General features: G+C 41.2%; 2 protein-coding genes across 7 annotated transcripts in view; one reads left to right on the top strand and one right to left on the bottom strand.

Moving 5' to 3' along the window:
• The window catches only part of LOC140642215 (uncharacterized), a 95,000-nt gene that overhangs the window by 8,901 nt on the left and 67,614 nt on the right, over positions 1 to 18,485 (bottom strand). The window contains exons 4-5 of the mRNA XM_072842676.1: positions 9,292 to 9,554; positions 5,659 to 7,449 (exon numbers count right to left, since the gene is read on the bottom strand). The gene's annotated coding sequence lies outside the window, so the exon portion shown is untranslated. The remainder of the gene's footprint in view (positions 1 to 5,658; positions 7,450 to 9,291; positions 9,555 to 18,485) is intronic.
• The window catches only part of PELI1 (pellino E3 ubiquitin protein ligase 1), a 135,960-nt gene continuing 126,072 nt past the window's right edge, over positions 8,598 to 18,485 (top strand). For 3 of the 6 annotated variants that reach the window (XM_072768603.1, XM_072768604.1, XM_072768607.1), the window contains exons 1-2: positions 8,821 to 8,988; positions 9,335 to 9,405. The gene's annotated coding sequence lies outside the window, so the exon portion shown is untranslated. Of the gene's footprint in view, positions 8,642 to 8,820; positions 8,989 to 9,334; positions 9,406 to 10,076; positions 10,246 to 18,485 lie in introns of those variants that run through there. The other 3 variants (XM_072768609.1, XM_072768608.1, XM_072768605.1) reach the window with 2 other exon arrangements.

Below are 18,485 nucleotides of genomic sequence, written 5' to 3'. Positions count from 1 at the left end.
TTTCCTTCCTGTCCACTATGTCTAACTTCTAATCTAATCTCAATTTATCCTTAGGGCCTTGGCTTCCCTGATACCTTAGAAGGGGCTGAGTGCCCCAATATATGCCCATATGTTGCTGTATTTCTCCACTTTTAGCACCATTCTTTTGTCTTTAGTGGTTGATTGATGTCTGTTTCTCTCAAAAACATATAGAAATTGGAAGAAAGCAGAACCAGAGCTGTCTTATTCACCACTGACTAGCCATGTTCAAGGTAGTTGTTCAATAAGGATTCGAATGCATGGATTCACTCAATGCATGTGAGTGAAAATAATAGCTATCATTTACATGTTTGTTTACTACATGCCAGGTTCTGTTTGAGTGTTTTACATGTGACAATGGATGGATGAATGACCATCAAAAACAAGCACCAAGAACATTAAAGTCATCTGAACAAACAGTTGATCCCATCTTAAACAAGTTATGCATGAAACATTTTTGTTTATATAAAATTTAGAGGAAAGTTTCAAAGCCCAATATTATTGATTTACCTGATTTGCAAACCAGGGAGAAACCCAAGTTTTATGGGTAAACTGGTAAGATTGAAGCTGAGAAAAAAAAACACTCAGGATAAAATAAGAAGGTGCTAACAGTAGCCAGGGGAAAAAAGGAGACAGGAGTTAAGAAGCCCAGAGTAAATATATGTTTACTCAGGTTCCCAGAGAGAGACGTGAGCCAAAAAGGGTTGGAAACTAATGCTATTTGACTTGCAGACTACATTTTTTATTTACTACATGTTGATTATCTTCCTATGTCATTAAATGCTCTCTGCAACATCTTTTCAAGTGGCTCCATGAATTCTATTGTAGGCATGTGCCATTATTTATTTACCTATTCTTCTAAGGATGGACAAACTAAATGTAAGGTCAGTTCCAGTTTGTTTTTTTTTTCTTTGCTATTATCAATGTGTAGCTAAATCTTTGCATGTGTCCAATTATTTGCTTATAATAAATTTAATATATTGAAGGGACAAAACAATAAGGAACAATATTTCTAATTGTATTTGAGAAAAACATGGATTCACATATATCCCAAGCTGAGATATATCCTTCTTTTAGTTCATAGAGCACAAAGTTGACGACTTAAAAATATTAACAATATTTACAGAATCTTTATCTCCATGCATTGAGTCACTTTACCATTTCTTCATCTTGCTTCAATCAAAGCAGCAAAATTTTAATAATGTTAAATGGAAAAAAACTCTGAAGTTGCCATCTGGGAACAGTAGGACCTCAGTCCTATGGTGCATTCCTGACAGTGAATATTTAATGTATTTGTCACTATATTTCTTCTAATTCTGAAGAATTTTAAAATTTTATAATTGAGTAATCATTTTTAAAATAATCATGGGTCTAGTATGCTTCCAGAAAAATCTCTAGTTTTCTAGATTAGTAAGGTTTTTAAAAATTCATAACTGAATACATTTGATTTCTTACTTTCTATAAGGCAAACCAGGCTCTTTGATGGCTTGTCTGGTCCGAAGAGAAAAGAGTTTCTAAAATTAGTATGAAGCCAGTCCTACTATGACATAATAATGAATAGAATCACTGATTTCATAAACCACAGGACTCAGGGTCCATGGGAAAGTCAGCCAAGACATTCCTGGAGGAATGAAAGCTCGAATGAAAGCTCCTTCAAAGTCAATGCTAGAAATAAAAGATGAGGAGCCATGATGTTTCCATTTATAAGAAATCTTATCGTATAGGATGCATTTCAGCAGTGGTCACTCTTCTAGTGTAACTGCCTCTCAGACAATGACATGTTATAGGACACAATAAAAAGGGGGGAAAAGTACAGCTAAAGAACTACTCTGTCTAGGATTGCTATTTGTGACATGGGGCCTTCTGTGATGCCAGTTGTTACCTTGAAAAGCTTTTTTTTTAAAAAAGTAATCCCAATCTCAGAAAACACTAATAGATCCTCAAAGTGTAAAACCCTCTTTGCCAGCTTTAACCTTTCAAACCTACATGTTATCAGATTAATACATTTAATGGATAAGATGTACTCGGGTCTCGTATAATAGAGATCTGATAATTAAGGATTTTGAGGGGAAAAAAGCCCAACAGACAAGATCTTGTCTCAAAAGTTTTATCCCATTTTCATGTTTCTAATGAAATTTGGTTTCCAGAGATGATGCCAGAAGAAGTAGAGAAGTGGCTTTAACAGCATTCTTGTGGGGTTTTTTTTGTTGTTGTTTGGTTGGTTGTTTTTATGTTTGCTTTGTTCTGCTTTTGCAATTTCGGGTGTTTAGTTGCTGTTGTTCTTCTAAAATGGTAGTTTTTCTCCCTTTAGTCCATTGCATCAAGTCACTGGATTTCATGTTTTGAATACCTGGCATAGGCCAAATGCTTTATGAAAGGAGCACTACTCAAACTTGATGAATAAAGCATTAAGATGCACATTGCCCTTCACCTGGAGAGCTACATTCCACTAGTTCTTTTCAGTAGTTTGCTCCTGTCAACATGGCTCTTCATTCGTCTTAGCACACATGATTTATACATCTTTAACTATGGTACAGATTCTTTCAATACCTCTCCTTATAACTAAGATAACTAAGTATCTGAAACATTTGATTGTTAATTCATGCCGAAATAGTAGAGACTAAATCATCCCAGGTTTCCAGCCAAATGAAGACTCTTCCCTCTGGTAGGTCACCAAAAAAGGTGAATGCGCCTGCATGTAAAAATACCCATCAACTCCAGAACTGCTCATAAGAGTCCCAGAAAACTGTCTTCCTACCAAAAGATTCCAATTGGAAATGTAAGAAAATAGGTTCAGTAGAATAAGGCAAAGTTTCAACCTTTGGATAACTAGCTCCAGGCAGGGCGAACTCCATCCCAAATTTGTTTATGGCATGCTGTTATCTCTTGGGTTGGGACAGAGACCAAGGAAGATCTGACCTGGGGATCTCAGGACACTATATCTCAGGCTCATGGATGCACTTGGCAGAGACCTCCAAAGACCCGAAAGTTCTATAGTCACTGTCGTGACATCACTGTGGGAAGACCCAATGTTAGTTCAGGTGCCATGTTTGAAATAAAAAACAAACAGTCTACTCCTCTGAGCTAATAATGCAGACTTGTATGAACCATGCTGTGCGCCAACCCGGAGAAACGTGACCAGTTTGATTGAAAAGGAAGAGGTCATTTTCCAAGCTGGTTGAATTCTAACAGAATTTTCTAAACAACAAGAAAGAAACATGCTGTTTCCCTGCAACCAAAGTAGAGTGGAAAAGAATGATAAAGCACTCAGGAGTGAGTTCTGGCACACAAAGAAATTTTAAAAACATGTACATGGAAATACAGGCCTTCCTAGAGGTGAGGTAGAGTCTCACAGAGATGCAAAATGAAGGAAATGCTTAGAATCGAGCATCCACGGGTCAGGAACACCACCCTCCACCTGCTCTGGACACTGCAGGCACTCAGTAAATGCTTGTTGACTTGAATTAACATGCTTCATTGTTCTAAAATGTAGTCCAAGGCTTGATTAGCTAGCCCACACAAGCCCTCAGGAAAAAAGTTATTCTTAATGTACCTCCATTTTATATTTGGAGAATGAGAGACATGAAATGGTTAAGTGACACCCTCAGGCCACCTCATGAGTTAAAGGTAGAGTCAAGACAAGAGCCCAGATGCACAAACACCCACCAGGCACCACTGAACTGGCCAGATAATGAGAGGGCCAGTTGCTGAGGGGGCAGGAACTCCAAGATAAATGGACTGAGTCTAGGCTCAGAGAATTTTTAGCTCCCTCAACAGATGAAGGAACTTGAAATTAACTCTTCAAACTCTCCCAATGCTTGGCTCAGGAAATTGGAGCTTCCAAGTTCAAGTGAGAAGTTATGGAGGAAGAATTCTAAGATGGCATAAAGACTAGACAAATGGCATGTTCTCACAGAAAGGGCATGAGCTCTGGAGGCAGACAGTCCCAGCTTTGAATCCAATTCTACCATCACCAGCTGTGACCTGAAGCAATTTACTAACGTCTCCAAGACTCAGTTTCCTCTTCTACGAAACAAAAATGGTAATAACCATCTTGCAGAGTTGATGTTGAAACTGAAGATGTTTTATAAGCCCCAAACATGAACGCTAGTCCGTAACAGGCGGCGCTCAGAGACAAGCCAACAAACAAAATGCCTGTTACAAGTACGATTCCAGTAAGAACAGAGAGCATTATACATATAGAAAATGTGTGAAGGTTCCCACCAACCTGATGAAAGGAAACCTAAAACCTAAAATAAGATACATGGACAGTGAGGCACTCAATCTGAAGATCACAAGGATAATTTTTTTCCGTATGAGAAAAATGCTATCCAGCAACTCACGAGCAGATGTCAGCCTGGAGTGGTGCCCTTGACACAGGGCAGACTGCCTTCCATTGTCCGTTCTCTTACTCTTTCAATTATGGCTTTTAATATTTGATGTTCATCAGATATACCACATACTCCATGGCGCTAAATCCAATGCCATATAGATTATGTTTCTTCCTTAATTGTAGTTGACGGAATGTTACCTTACAAATTGCATATTTAATAGAGTCCCAAGATTGAGGGCAGGTGTAATGCACACTTAAACGTGTCCAAAGACTTAAGAAAGAGTTTAATTACTTAACATCACATCCAATGACAAGATTTGTGACAGAATTGGCTACTGAAAATGCATTTGGGGGCTCTCACCTTCCAGTCAAAAGGTATGTTAAACCAATGTAGTGAGGTGCATTTAGAATTTTATTTAGCAATATAATGGTTGATATTATCTATTTCTCTGTATGAAAGGGGAACCATTCCTTTTTCACATGAAACTGATTTCAAAGGGAGTTACATTTCTGAGAGAGGTACTTGAGAGATCTGTACATGGAAGCCTCAGAGACCACAGATGTTAAATAGTATCAGTATTGAAAGAACCTTAGTGGTCTGCTGAAAGCCTTGAAATATGTACCAATTACATACATGGCTGCAGTCCAGGTGCCATTTAAAGATCTGAGGTAATACAGTGCCTATTTAGAATAATTTGAACATTGCCTCCAAAGAGCAATCACATTAAGAAAACAGAATCAGACAAAACAAAACAGGATAGGGAAAACAATTTGATTCCCATTAAAAAGTTTAAAATCCTTACAACTTTCTCACTTCTCTAGGTTGATATAAGTCAGAAGACTTCATGTTGAGGAAGGCCAGGAATATAAAAGGGTAGGTTTTTAAATTAAATTTACCACTCTACAGTTTCCTTTAACACAATCAAAGCCAAACTTTTACAGGGATGTTTTCCCAATAATAAAGTCAAGCAATTTCACCATCTAAGACATTTTCATGTCTACTCAACGGTTTTGCTTACACAGTACCTTATTTTCTTCAAAATTAAATTTCATACTTGTAAATTTTGATCAACAAACTAGTCTTAGTTTCCCAGACTTCCTGCTCAATCCTGAATGGCCTAGAGGGGTACTATGAAGTCAGGGAAGTTTGTAAGGGCTCTACTTTCTCTGTCTTCCTCTAAATGTTGGGGTTTCACTAAGCTCCATCTCTTCATCTTCCACTCTCTTCTCACCTACTTTACAGAGTCTCCCTGGGTGATCTTACTTACTTCTCTCTACATGCTGATGACTTTCAACTCTCTACCTACCTCTAGCTCAGCTCTCTTTCCTGAGCTTCAGATTCATATCTCCAAATGCCTCCTAGACATCCCTGCTTGGATATCCCATTCTCAATACACCTTGCACATCATGGAGCTCTTCTTCTCCAACAAACGTACTTCTCTTCCACCTTTCTCATTTTCCTTACTGGTGCCAAGATCCATCCAATCACTTAGTCCAGAAACCTGAACACAGTGCTATAAGAATATAGAAGAAACGTCAAGTATAGTAGTAATTTATTGCAGGGAGGGAAAGCAGAGAGGCACTCTAAGTGACATAATGTAATTACAGAGACACCCAAATGAGAAAGAGCATGGCAGGTGTATTATTAATTTGGATTGGGTAGGCTCAACTGAGATAATAAGTAAATCCCACGATCTCAATGGCTTTTTTTTCTCATTAAAAAAATCTGATGCCAATTGGTCAGTTTTATTGCAACATAAATTCAGGACTCAGTCTGCTTCTGTCTTGCAACCCACCATCTTAGATTTCTGCACTTCCTGGATTATAGACAAAACATGAACAACACAGACCCTCTCTTAGTTTCCTTGAACCAGAAGTGCCATATCCCTTCTGCTCACTTTTCTGTTGTCAAGTATTTGATCACTGTCCCAACCCAACTGCAAGAGAAGCTAAGAAATATCTTCTCATCTGCCCAGGAAGATGAAATGAGGTAGTGAACACCATTGTCTCTACCACAACATGTTTAGAAAACTATGAGTGGCATATCTGGAAATCAATGGGGATGATGAGGGATGATATGTGTTGTGGGGAATAAGTGGCTCTAGTGCCAGGAGAGCCAGGAAGGAAGGTAAAGTCAGAACCAAAAAACTACCTAGAAGGTTTGAGTGGGGTCAAGAGCCTGAGTGAGCATCATGCTGAGGACAATGGGATTTTAAAGATGAGAATAGTGCAAACACAGGGAGATGTAGTCAACAGAGAATCCGTGAGCTCAAACTTCCCGACCTGTGGCACCCAAAATAAAAGGCCAGCTCCTGCTCCCAGGGCCAGCCTAGGGTTCCTATTGCTTTGAGAATCAGTGGAGTCCAACGGTCTGGAAACCAGCCTAAAAGCAAACAAATGAAAAAAGGTCCTGGTGGTACTGTGATCACCATCTCTGGACACTGCATGATTCTCCCTTAAAAAAAAAAAAAAAAAAGATCTTATTTATTTATTCATGAGAAACAGAGAGAGAGAGAGAGAGAGAGAGAGAGAGAGAGAGAGGCAGGGACACAGGCAGAGGGAGAAGCAGGCTCCCTGCAGGAAGCCCAATGCGGAGACTCCATCCCAGAACCCTGGAATCATGCCCTGAGCCAAAGGCAGAGGCTCAACTGCTGAGCCACCCAGGCATCCCATGATTCTTTCTTTCTTTCTTTTTTTTTTTTTTTAATTTATTTATGATAGTCACAGAGAGAGAGAGAGAGAGGCAGAGACACAGGCAGAGACACAGGCAGAGGGAGAAGCAGGCTCCATGCACCGGGAGCCCGATGTGGGATTCGATCCCGGGTCTCCAGGATCGCGCCCTGGGCCAAAGGCAGGCGCCAAACTGCTGCGCCACCCAGGGATCCCCCATGATTCTTTCTTAAAGGCTTCGGCCCACACTTCCCTGTTGGCATCCCAGCTCCCAAAGTAGGTTTGCCTCTCTGTTCTCTCTGGGTTCAGCCTGGCTTTCTTTTTGACTTTAGTGGGTGTGGTTTCTTGCCCCCTTTGCTTCTGAGAAGGCTCCACCTCCAGCAGTATCCACCCGGGCTGACTTCCACTCTGTTTTACATTCAGCTGTCCTTTGCCAGTTTCGTCCAGCCAAAAGACAAAATAAAAACAGTAACACTTACTGAGTGTTTAATACATGCCTGGCACTGTTCAGGCATTTTACATACATATGATACACACAAATACATATATAAAAATACATGTGACCACCATCCATCAACATACATCATATACGATTAATATACAATGTTATCATATCATATTATATATACACATGTCTATAAACTCTGTGTATACGGATCACTTCATTCTCAAACCAAGGCTATGAGATAGGTGGTATCAGATCCATCATGCAGCAGAAGAAACGGAGGCAAAAGCAGCTCACCTGCCACATTCACGCAGACTGTAAACTGGTGAAACTGGAATTTTAATTGAGGATGCCTGGCTTTTCGCCCCTATGCTACACTACTGAGTAAAGGATGCCGGGCAGGAGGGGAGATTGAAACAAGATGGCTTAATGATCCTTTTTTATATCTATAGATTTTTTTTAAAGATTTTATTTATTCACGAGAGACAAGAGAGAGAGGCAGAGGAAGAAGCAGGCTCAATGCAGGAGCCCGATGTGGGAGTCGATCCCGGGACCATGGGATCATGCCCTGAGCCAAAGGCAGATGCTCAACCGCTGAGCCACCCAGGCATCCCATGGCTTGATGATCTTAAAAAAAAAAAAAAAAAAAGTGCGGAGCAGTTGTAACCAGCCTGGGAAGCAGAAAAAAAAAGTCTCCACTGGAGAGAATTGCAAAGGGGGACAGAAAGCCTACAATTAATCACATTAAGGGGGGGGGGGGGGGGGTCCTGTCTTCTTTAAAAGGGACAAGCTCCTGGAGAGGATAATGCCTGGATTTTCATCAATGGAATTTCCCATGCGTGGCAGGTGGGAGGCCCCCGGAGATTTGCAGCTGGGGGGGGGGGGGGGGGAGCCCTGCCTCAGAAAAGTCCACTGGTCTTGGCAGAGCCCCTCCCCCGCCCGCAGGGTGAGGCCCCGGGCAGGACGCGGCGTCAGCCCCACGCACAAACGCCAACTGTTCGCCCGCGCAGCGGTCCCTGCGGCTCCCTGCGGCTCCCTGCGGCTCCCTGCGGCTCCCTGCGGCTCCCTGCGGCTCCCAGCGGCGGGGGCGGAGCCCGCGGGGGCCACGCCCCAGATGAATATTCAAGCGGCCCCGCCTGCGAGCCCGAGCCCGGGACCCGGGCGCCCCTCAAGGGGTTAGGCGGGGGAGGGAGGTGGGAGGAAGGGCCTGCCCGGGAGGACGGCGGGGGAGGGAACGGCCGGGACCCGGGCGCGGGGCGGCTGGCGCGGGCGAGGTCGGGCGAGGTCGGGCGAGGTCGGGCTGGTGAGGGCCTGGGTGCACCTTGCGGCCCCGCCCCACCCACGGGCACCAACCACGGGCACCCGAGCGCTCTTCCTAGCCCTGGGAACCAAGAGAGGGCTTCGGCTGTGTTCACTGCTACTTCGTGACTCCTCTGTGTTAATAACGTGCCTCTCTGCACACGGACCGGGTGCAGCAGCTATGTTAATTTGTGCACTCTCATGATCTAATCTACGACTTTGGGTGGGTGTCAGTCTTTGCCAGAAGCTGGAAACTTTCAACTTTTTTTCTTTTTAAGAGTTTATTTATTTATTCATGAAAGACACACAGAGAGAGGCAGAGACACAGGCAGAGGGAGAAGCAGGCTCCATGCAGGGAGCCCGATGTGGGACTCGATCCCAGGACTCCAGGATCACGCCCTGGGCCAAAGGCAGGCGCTAACCGCTGAGCCACCCAGGGATTCCAAGGCTGGAAACTTTTAACTAGACTTTTATAATACATATACTCTTAGATCTAATTGGGACATAATTGGGGAATTAGCCATACCTGTTGATGCTCATATTTGACTCTATTATTTTTATTCATGGAGAAATGTCCCAGCACAGATCATCTGAAAGAGTAGATCGCTCCGAAAAGCATTTCATGGACTTCTAATACCAGGTAGGTTTTTGGGAACGTGCATTCAGTCTTTTGTTGTTAAGTCGGTAAGAGGTCACTTTAGAATTCGTTTTAAGAGAAAACACTGGGAACTTTGTTGAGTGCATCTTTTCCATTAATCCCTCCATTACGAGAGAGGCTCTGCTTCTTACCTACAGATTGGAAGTGGACCAAATAACATTACTGAGAGGAAACCAACGAATAAAAGGAAAGAATGTAGTGTGAAAGCACTTAGCTATGAGGGCACACTCCTCCCCCATCTTACTTCCATCCCAGAGAATTGAACACACATGCAGATGTAAAGGTACAACCACTGTAAGCAGCCATGAGACCTTATGGAAAGTAGGATAGGGACCAAAGGACACAAACAAATGTCCCAATAATCTAGATTCTGGAGATCATAGACTGATACATTTACCATTAATCCCCAGCAAAATTCTAGATTGGATAGCTAAGCAGGCAGCTAGTGAGCACTTAAAAAAGATGACCACTAGGAACCAACAAGAACTTGACCAAGAACTGGTGAAGCCAAAGTTTATTTCCTTCTTATGTCTTTTTTAAAAATAAAGTGCCTGATTAATATATCAGAATACCAAAAAAATAGAACATCTTGACAAAAGGATAGCCTGTTTATCTTCCCCCACCTTTTTTTTCTTTTTTCAATATTGGATCAGGGGTCAAAGTGAGCAAATTGAGCATTTGGCAGCCAAAAAAGTAAACTCGAGAGCCAGAAAGAATTGGGTTTGATTCCAAGCTCTACAACCTACTAGTTGTGTGACACTGGGCACCTCTGAGTCTCACTTTTCACAGCTGCAAAATGGGAATAGAATATCTACTGGACAGGTAAGAAAGAAAATACAGAGTATGCAACACGAGTTCTCAAGAGAGGGCAACTATAATTAAGATATGATGTAAAATGTAAAAATTTAAATATAAATTCAGGAAAGAGAAGGACTGAATTCAGTGATTCATACACAAATATTTTTTTAATTTACTGAAAGTTCAGTGTGAAATAACCAAGTAACATGTTTCAAGTGCAGACTGAAACTTATTAATATAAGTATGTGCAAACCCAAAAGGAAGAGTCCCAATTGATTCCATTTGGTCAGATCCTATCTAAAATTCTTTGTCCCTTTCTGAGTAGGATACTTGAAGTGTAGCAAGGAGACATTAAACAACATTTGGGATAGTGGGAGACCCAGAAACCACAATATCTAACAAATAGTCAAAAGAAACAGTGGTGTTTATCTAGGAGAAGAGATTAAATGATAGCTGCCTTCTGATATTTGAAGAGCTATGATGTGCAATAGGGTATAAACTTGGTCTGCACAACTCCAAATAATAGAATTGGGACAAATGATTGGAAGTCGCAATGAGATCGATTTTGGACTCAACATGTAAGGTGTTCAACAATGCAAGGAACATTCTTGAAAAATAGTAAGCTCACAATTACTGAAAGTATTCTCACAGTGGGAAGAGGCCAGCTCTCAAAGATAGTGTGATAAGGGATTTTTGTACTGGAAAAGAGAGTGGCCTACTTTTAGATTAGAGTTAGTAATATACCATATGTATGCCAACCTCTACCCAGCCATGGCAGACATGACTAATCAATGATAGTTTTTTTTTCCCTGCTGAACTAAGCTTAGCCTGGCAATCTTTTTCCATGCATGCTCCAAGCTGTCACCACCAACTAGTTCATCAAAGTTGACAACCCACCTAACCCAGATGATTCCTTAGAGTCTCAAAGACCCAAAAACTTAAATATCTCCCCCATATTATAACTATAAAATATATCTGTAAACTAACTAGGAGAGCCACAGTTAAGTGCAAAAATATTTTCATATATCTGTGTATGTATGTGTGTTAATGTCAAATATGTGCCTTTGTGTGTCCACGTATGTGAGATAGATCATAGGATTAAATGAAACAGGAATCACGTGAGGGAAATAACTCATTATCTACAAGAGCTCTTAAATAGTGAGTCCCAGTTGAATCATGGTAATAGTTCATGGCATTGCTTTATGAATACCCATCTGTTTCTTGTACAAAGGGTTCAACCCTTTTGTTGCCCTCTCCCACCTCCTATAAAATTTCAAACTCATTTTGTAAGCTGTAACTTTTGAGACACCAATGGGAAGTTGGTATAAAAAGAATTTGAAGGGTTGGTGGAGATCAGAAGTAACCAAAGAGATCAATAAGAAACTAAATTACAATGTCCAAGGTTATTAGCAAACTTAGAGTCCAAGCCAGTGGGCAGCAGGAGTCTCTTAGAAGGCGTAGAAGACAGGTGGGTGGGTAGCTCGTATTTTGGCTTGCCAGCTAGCAATTAAGAAAGAGGAAGAAAGAACCCAGTCAGTCTAACTCCCAGGAGAGGAACAAATGTGCAAAGGCAGAGAAAAAAATAATCTTTTCAATAAATAGTGCTGGAATAATTGGGTATCTATCTGCAAAAAATAAAATACCTTGATCTATACTTCTCACCAATTGAAAAAAATTACTCAAAATGAATCATAGACCTAAATGTAAAACTTAAAACTCTGGGAAGCTTGCTTTTTTAACAAGATTAAGCTATTTAAATTTTGAACGTGAGTCAGTTTAAAGAAAAATAGAAGTGAGTATCTACAGATGAAATGCAGATATGCAAAAATCGCTAAGGTGGCAGCCCTTTGCTACAGCCTCCTTGGGCTAGGGAGGGTGTCATAGCTCCATCCAGGCAGGATGGTATTTGATACAGAGCTCCAGTCTCAGGAGCAAAGTCAGCAGCAGGCAAACCAGGAAACTCTGCTGGAACCCCTGTCATGTGGGCGTGGGAAAATCATGTTGGGAGAGGGTGAGAGGAAGCTGCTGTCTGCAGCCCAGTGCTCCCCAAATCCCAGATCTCAAGTGTAGGAGACAGGAATGTGCATCCCAGACTCCACTAGTCAACACTTGTGTGGCTACTTTTCAGCAGCCTGACCTGACAAGGGGGTTCAACTGGACAAGCCAGGACACGAGAAGCATAACTAGCAGTACCTGCAGCCTCTAAGAGAGCTGAGACAGGTAGGACGAGGTGTCTGCTGCTCACCTCACGTCATAAATTCTTAGTCATTAAATTATGACTCCAGTTACATCTTCCTTTATCAGGATCAAACTCCCAACATGTCAGGAATTATAAAACAGGTACGTAACAAACACTGTAACATGCCAGTTGATTCTCTAAGAAAGCAACAAAGGAAATATTCCTTCTTTCTTCACCCATAAAATTCTTATGGTGTCAGGTTACCTGGGTTCAAATTCCAGCCCTGTCTTCTCTTAGATGTGTAAGCTCAGCCTGATTTCTTAAGTTTTCTGAACCTTAGTTCCCTCTTCTGTGAAATGGAGATGACCAAAACCAAAAATGAAACAAAACAAAAAACACCTTCCCAGAGGTCAAATGATAATGCAAGTGAAGGTGTTTATCTCATGGGACATTTAGCACGTAGTAAGTGCGCAGAGTTAGGGAGCCCAGAGAGAACTTAGCATCCCAATCCTCTTACCCGCTGCTCTAGCACAGCGAGGCCCAGAGATGTGGCCTGCCTCCCCAGGATCCCACAGCTACTGAGGGGCAGACTTGCTTTTCAAAAATTGAGGTGCGATCAGTTTTTAAAATTTGTTTCCTTTCCTCTCTTGGTGGTTGGGATCATTTTCCTCTTGCTTCTTCTCATACCAGGCTTATAACAACTTGCACCATATTTTACTCCGATTTCCCATGGCTTCGCTGTGACCCCACATTCTTTTAGCACTCCTACATTGTGAAAGCTGCACACCATCTGTCATTTGATGAGTGTGCAACAGTCCCTCAAGAGCTTAGTAAATGCCTTTTCTATGAAGCATCCTTCCGTTTTAAACATAATGCGATGTTATAATTTAACTTTCAAGATCCACTCGGGATAGAAGGGATGATAAGACAGGCCCATACATAAACATTCTCCCCCCGGGCAGCAGGACTATAAATATACCAGGATGTGCCCTTCTCCAGCTAACAACAAATTATCTAATGATCTTCCATTTCCAGGCTTTTAAGAGCCCTTCTTTCCGAAAGAAAAGAGAGAGTGTTTGGTTTCTACATCATCTGTTCATATAATGGACATAAGCTATTATTCCAAACAGATTTCTAGTTACACAAACTAATACAGGTGGAAATCTCCTTGGCTTCCCATTTTCTCAAAGTCTATAGGGTAGAGTCATAAACTACAGCAGGTTTTCCTAATCATGGCTCACCAGAAGGACAAGCTATTTGGAAATTAGGTCACATCTTAGGGCTTCCTGCCAGACGCACACACAGGAATAGTAACATTATTGCCAGAAGTATCTTTGAACACAAAGAACAATGACAGATAATGTTGTTCTGCTGGGAAATGCTGAATGGCTGGATTCTTATAGGGTCTCTTAGAGTAAAGTTTCCTGACAAAAATAAAGGGGTTGTAGGGAATGTTTTCAATGTCTGCCTTTCCAGAATAGACTACTTCTCTACCCATTATATCTTATATTCCCTCTGCCTCAAATGCCTGGCATGGAGGAGGGGATTAAAATGTGCAGAATAGAAGAATGGGCGATCTCTTTTCTTTCTCTTCCTCTTTTCCCTCATCCCCATATTGCCTCAGAGAAACACATAAATAAAGATAAGCTTTACCAGTGAAGTTAGGCCTCTCCCTTTGGGCTCTGTTCATGAAATTTGTGGGACATTTGATCAAGGTTTTGTATTATCAAGTGGCCTTTGAGTGCTCCGCACACCACCCTTGTCACACCACCTGTCCTTCCTACCTGAGAACATGTTAGAACTGTAGAATCTCAGGCCGTATCCCAGACTCAAAGTCTGAATTTTAATGGGGCCCCCAAGGGAGACTTGTGCATACGTTCAAGTTTGAAAAGCACTAATATAAAACCTACTTGAATGATGGATCCTCCAAATACCAACTGCTTGCTGGTCCCTAGAAATGTATAGCCTCAGATTGCATTTCAAGTAGATGATTGTTTCCAGAAAGGAAAAAAAAAAAAAAAAAGACAAGAAGCCCATATTTCCGGTGCTTGCAAATTGACAGCAGTCCTTAGATACATGGCAAGGGACAGAGCATCTGTTTCAGGGAACTGAAGCTCACAGTTGGCATAGGCAGGCAAGTGACATTCACCTCTGTACATCCCAGCAAGACTTTGAAACTATCCATGGCCTCTTGTTATTTTTCTACTGTGTGTTACATAAAAATTGTTGCCAATGCATTTCAAAACTTAAAATCACAACTGATTGCCTAGTTGTTTATTAAAAAAATAAAGATCTTAGAAGGAGGGGAATGCAAATTCCCATTTCAGAGGAAATCAATCAAAAGTTTTAATCTGTCAGTGATTAATTATTGTATGTATTGATTTCCATGGCTTTTAGGGCTCTTAGCAGCAACAGGGGAAAGGCTAATCGTTCTGGAATGTGTGTGCACTTGGAGCATAGCCCCAGGGAACAGGGAGCTTGAGCTTGACCATTAGTCAAGAGTGTGTTATAAACAAATTATAGGCAAAGATTCCTTTAATGTGATAGAATTCTCAATTTCAGCTACTCTTTAGCATTTATAAGGCAGACAGGACCAAGGATGGAACAAACGTCTAATAGCCATCTGCTTTGCGTGTGGAATTGGACAGAACGATACACATGCAGCATGGTACTTTAACCTTTGTTTAAAATACTGCCAGCAGCAGTGTTCGGTGAAACCCTCTCCATCAGTGCAAACTCAAAAAAACACACCGTGCCATTATTCTGTGGTTATGTTTTAAGAGACTGACACATAACTGATAAAGGATGAGAAAACACTGCAAACATCTATGATATGTGGTCCTTATAGATTGAATTTCACCTCTGCATATTTGTTCATGGAGTTCCTACTGCCTACAAGCTTCCCCCCATCCATCTCCATTGGTTCAAACTCTTCATATATTCCTCACAGAGCTCCTCTGTGGAACTTTCTCAGAACTTGCAAATTGGAGTTCTGTTGCTCCCTCGATATTCTCATCACAAGTTAAGTGATCTTCTCGTGTGATCTCTTTCTACTTTACATTACAGTTATTTGACAAGCTTTATCTCTGCTGCTACACTGCATGGTTCTTTAGAGCTATACCTTATTAAGCTCTGTGGCTTTCCATCCAGCACTGTGCTTGGCACAGTGCATAATCTCTAACTAGTTATTGACTTGAACAAATGAGGGTGTATTGAGGACTCATTATCCAGTATCCCATAGCCTGGTGTGACCACAGAGCAATCAATAACGAAAGCAAATATTCGGGGAAAAGCAATGGGACTCCACTAGAGCCTTAATTCTCTTTTTGTCAACCAGTCAACAAATATTTAACTAACACCTACTGTGTACCTTGAAAGAGGAAATTTATGAAACAAGGAGGAGGAGGTTACAATCAGGTTACAAAGACAAAATTTTCAGGGCAAACAAAAGGCAGGCAAAGTTTTAGCTATCATCTTTTCTATACCTTCTGTCCTCCTCCCTCTGATTTCCTGCTCTCTTCGCTTTCTTGTCTCCTTTGCTACATCCTTGTAAGTGCATGTAATGTCACTCTTATTACTCTGTATTATAATTCAGCCTGGAAATTGAGTTTGAATCTAGGCCATAGTTAGGGTTCCAATATGTCTATATTTCCCACCAATGACCTAAGAACAAGGCCTGAGTTCTTAGAGAACAGAGCTGAGAGGGAATTTGAAACAGACTGTGATAGTCTAGGACTTTGGAAGAGAAGGGGTCCAGATCCCTCTGCATCAGTCCCCAGAAAACAAACATAACACTCAGAGCAAAAGGGATGGGCATTCTCCCCATTTCTGCATGGATTATAGACAACTGGATTGCAGTGAAGCATGGACTGAGAACTAACTATATTTTGGCATTCATTCATTCAATGTTCACATGTCAAGCTGCTAGTAAGTGGTACTGTTCTAGGCCCAAAGAATATACCACTGAATGAAATGGACAAAGCTCCTGCCCTCTGGGAGCTTATTCCTGTTGTGTGCTGACCAGGAGGTGGCATCTACAGAAACCTATGTTCTTATAAAATATACCCCTAAAAAGGAGGCACAGCCAGCTGAGCTTGAGAAGAAAATATGGTCTCAGTCACTCTTCTGGCCCATTTTCCTCCTATCTTTTAGTTCTATATTTGCTTACTGGGTTAAACTAGACTCTTCTCTTCAGAGCAGGTCACACTGGAAAGCAATAAGAATTCCCTAATTCTGAACTGTTCTAGAGACACTGGTTGCCCATCAGGCTGCCTACTACAGAGGTGTATCTTCTGTGAGGTTGTTTTCTAGAATTTTTTGAAAACAATGTGAAGGGCACCTGGGTGGCTCAGTGATTGAGCGTCTGCCTTTGGCTCAGGTCGTGATCGCAGGGTCCTGGGATCAAGTCCCGCATCAGGCTCCCCACAGGGAGCCTGCTTCTCCCTCTGCCTATGTCTCTGCCTCTCTCTCTCTGTGGATAAATAAATAAAATCTTAAAAAAAAAAAAAACCAACAATATGAAAAGCTTTAAACTAGTACAGCAAGTAGTGTTGTTTTCCTCCACCATTAAATAAAAGTCAAAAAGCAAGAAAAGAAAAATGCCAGACACTTGACATCCCTGAGTCTGGAAAGCAATAGATCTCAATAGGCAAGTGCTGAAATGGGAAAGCATAAGGAGTCAGTGTGGGAGACCATGTGAAAACTCTGGCAGGGGACTAAGTTCTTACAAATGAAAATGGGGAAAAGCCTGCAAAATCTGGGTTATTTCCTCTTAGGAGGATCATATTTGTACTCATGGACTGATAAAGCCTGGACAAATTTGGGTTACATTATAATGTATTTACATACTTTTTCCTCTCTTAAACTACAATCACGTTGATAATAAGGACTTTATGTCCTCAGCACCTAGAAGAGTGATGGGTACATATTAGGCATAGCTCAGTGTTTAATAATTATGTGAGAAAGGAAAGGGAAAAAGAAAAAAACTTAATGATTCCAAATATTTAAGATAGATCTGTTTTTTTTTTTTTTTTTTGCAAATGGCAAGAATCCAGAGCAAGCCTGGTGACAATGTGACAAATCTCCATCAACAGCAGATATTATAATAAAGTGAGGGAGATTGGAGGAATCCCAAAGACACTTGGAGAAATGGAGGCATTATCGGAATATAATTTCCTGTTGCAACTGTGTTTAACAAAATTGGGTGTCTGAGCAGTGGTGTGTGTGCTAAAATCTTCCTGATACTTTATAGTCACACCTCATGTGTCAGGCGCTAGATCCTGTGTTATTGATCATAAGGCCTACAGGAATTAAAAAAAAAAGAGCTCATTATCATGTAAAGTTTTCATCTACCCAGTTTTAAAAGAATCAGTATTATAATCTTGGCACTGACATAATGAACTTAATAAATGGAGAATCAGGGCAGCCTGGGGTGGCTCAGCAGTTTAGCGCTGTCTTCATTCCAGGGCCTGATCCTGGAGACCTGGGATCGAGTCCCATGTCAGGATCCCTGCATAGGGCCTGCTTCTCCCTCTGCCTGTGTCTCTGCCTCTCTCTTTCTCTGTGTCCCTCATGAATAAATAAAATCTTTCAAAAAAAAAAAAAAAAAAAAGAAAAGAAATGGAGAATCAGGGGTGCCTGGCTGGCTCAGTCAGTAGAGTGTGTAACTCTTGATCTCAGGATTGTGAATTCAAGCCCCATGCTGGGTGTGGAGCCTACTTAAAATAAAATAAAATTTTTAAAAAACAAACAAAAAGAGATGGGGAATGAAAAGAAGGAAGGAAGGAAGGAAGGGAGGGAGGGAGGGAGGGAGGGAGGGAGGGAGGAAGAAGAAAGAAAGAAAGAAAGAAAGAAAGAAAGAAAGAAAGAAAGAAAGAAAGAAAGAAAGAAAGAAAGAAAAGAGAAAGAAAGAAAGAAAGAAAGAAAGAAAGAAAGAAAGAAAGAAAGAAAGAAAGAAAAGAAAGAAAAGAAAGAAAGAAAAAAGAAAACTGATCAGTATCTCAACCAAAAATGAGTAAAATGATTAAAGGAGTACCCAAAATGAAAATCTAAAAAGAATAGTGAGGATGCTTTTGTTTACAAATAA

The sequence above is a fragment of the Canis lupus genome, chromosome 11 (genome assembly GCF_048164855.1).
Source record: "Canis lupus baileyi chromosome 11, mCanLup2.hap1, whole genome shotgun sequence".
NCBI lineage: Eukaryota > Metazoa > Chordata > Mammalia > Carnivora > Canidae > Canis > Canis lupus.
The sequence above is the reverse complement of the archived record's forward strand: the minus strand, read 5'-3'. Positions and strand labels throughout refer to the sequence as shown.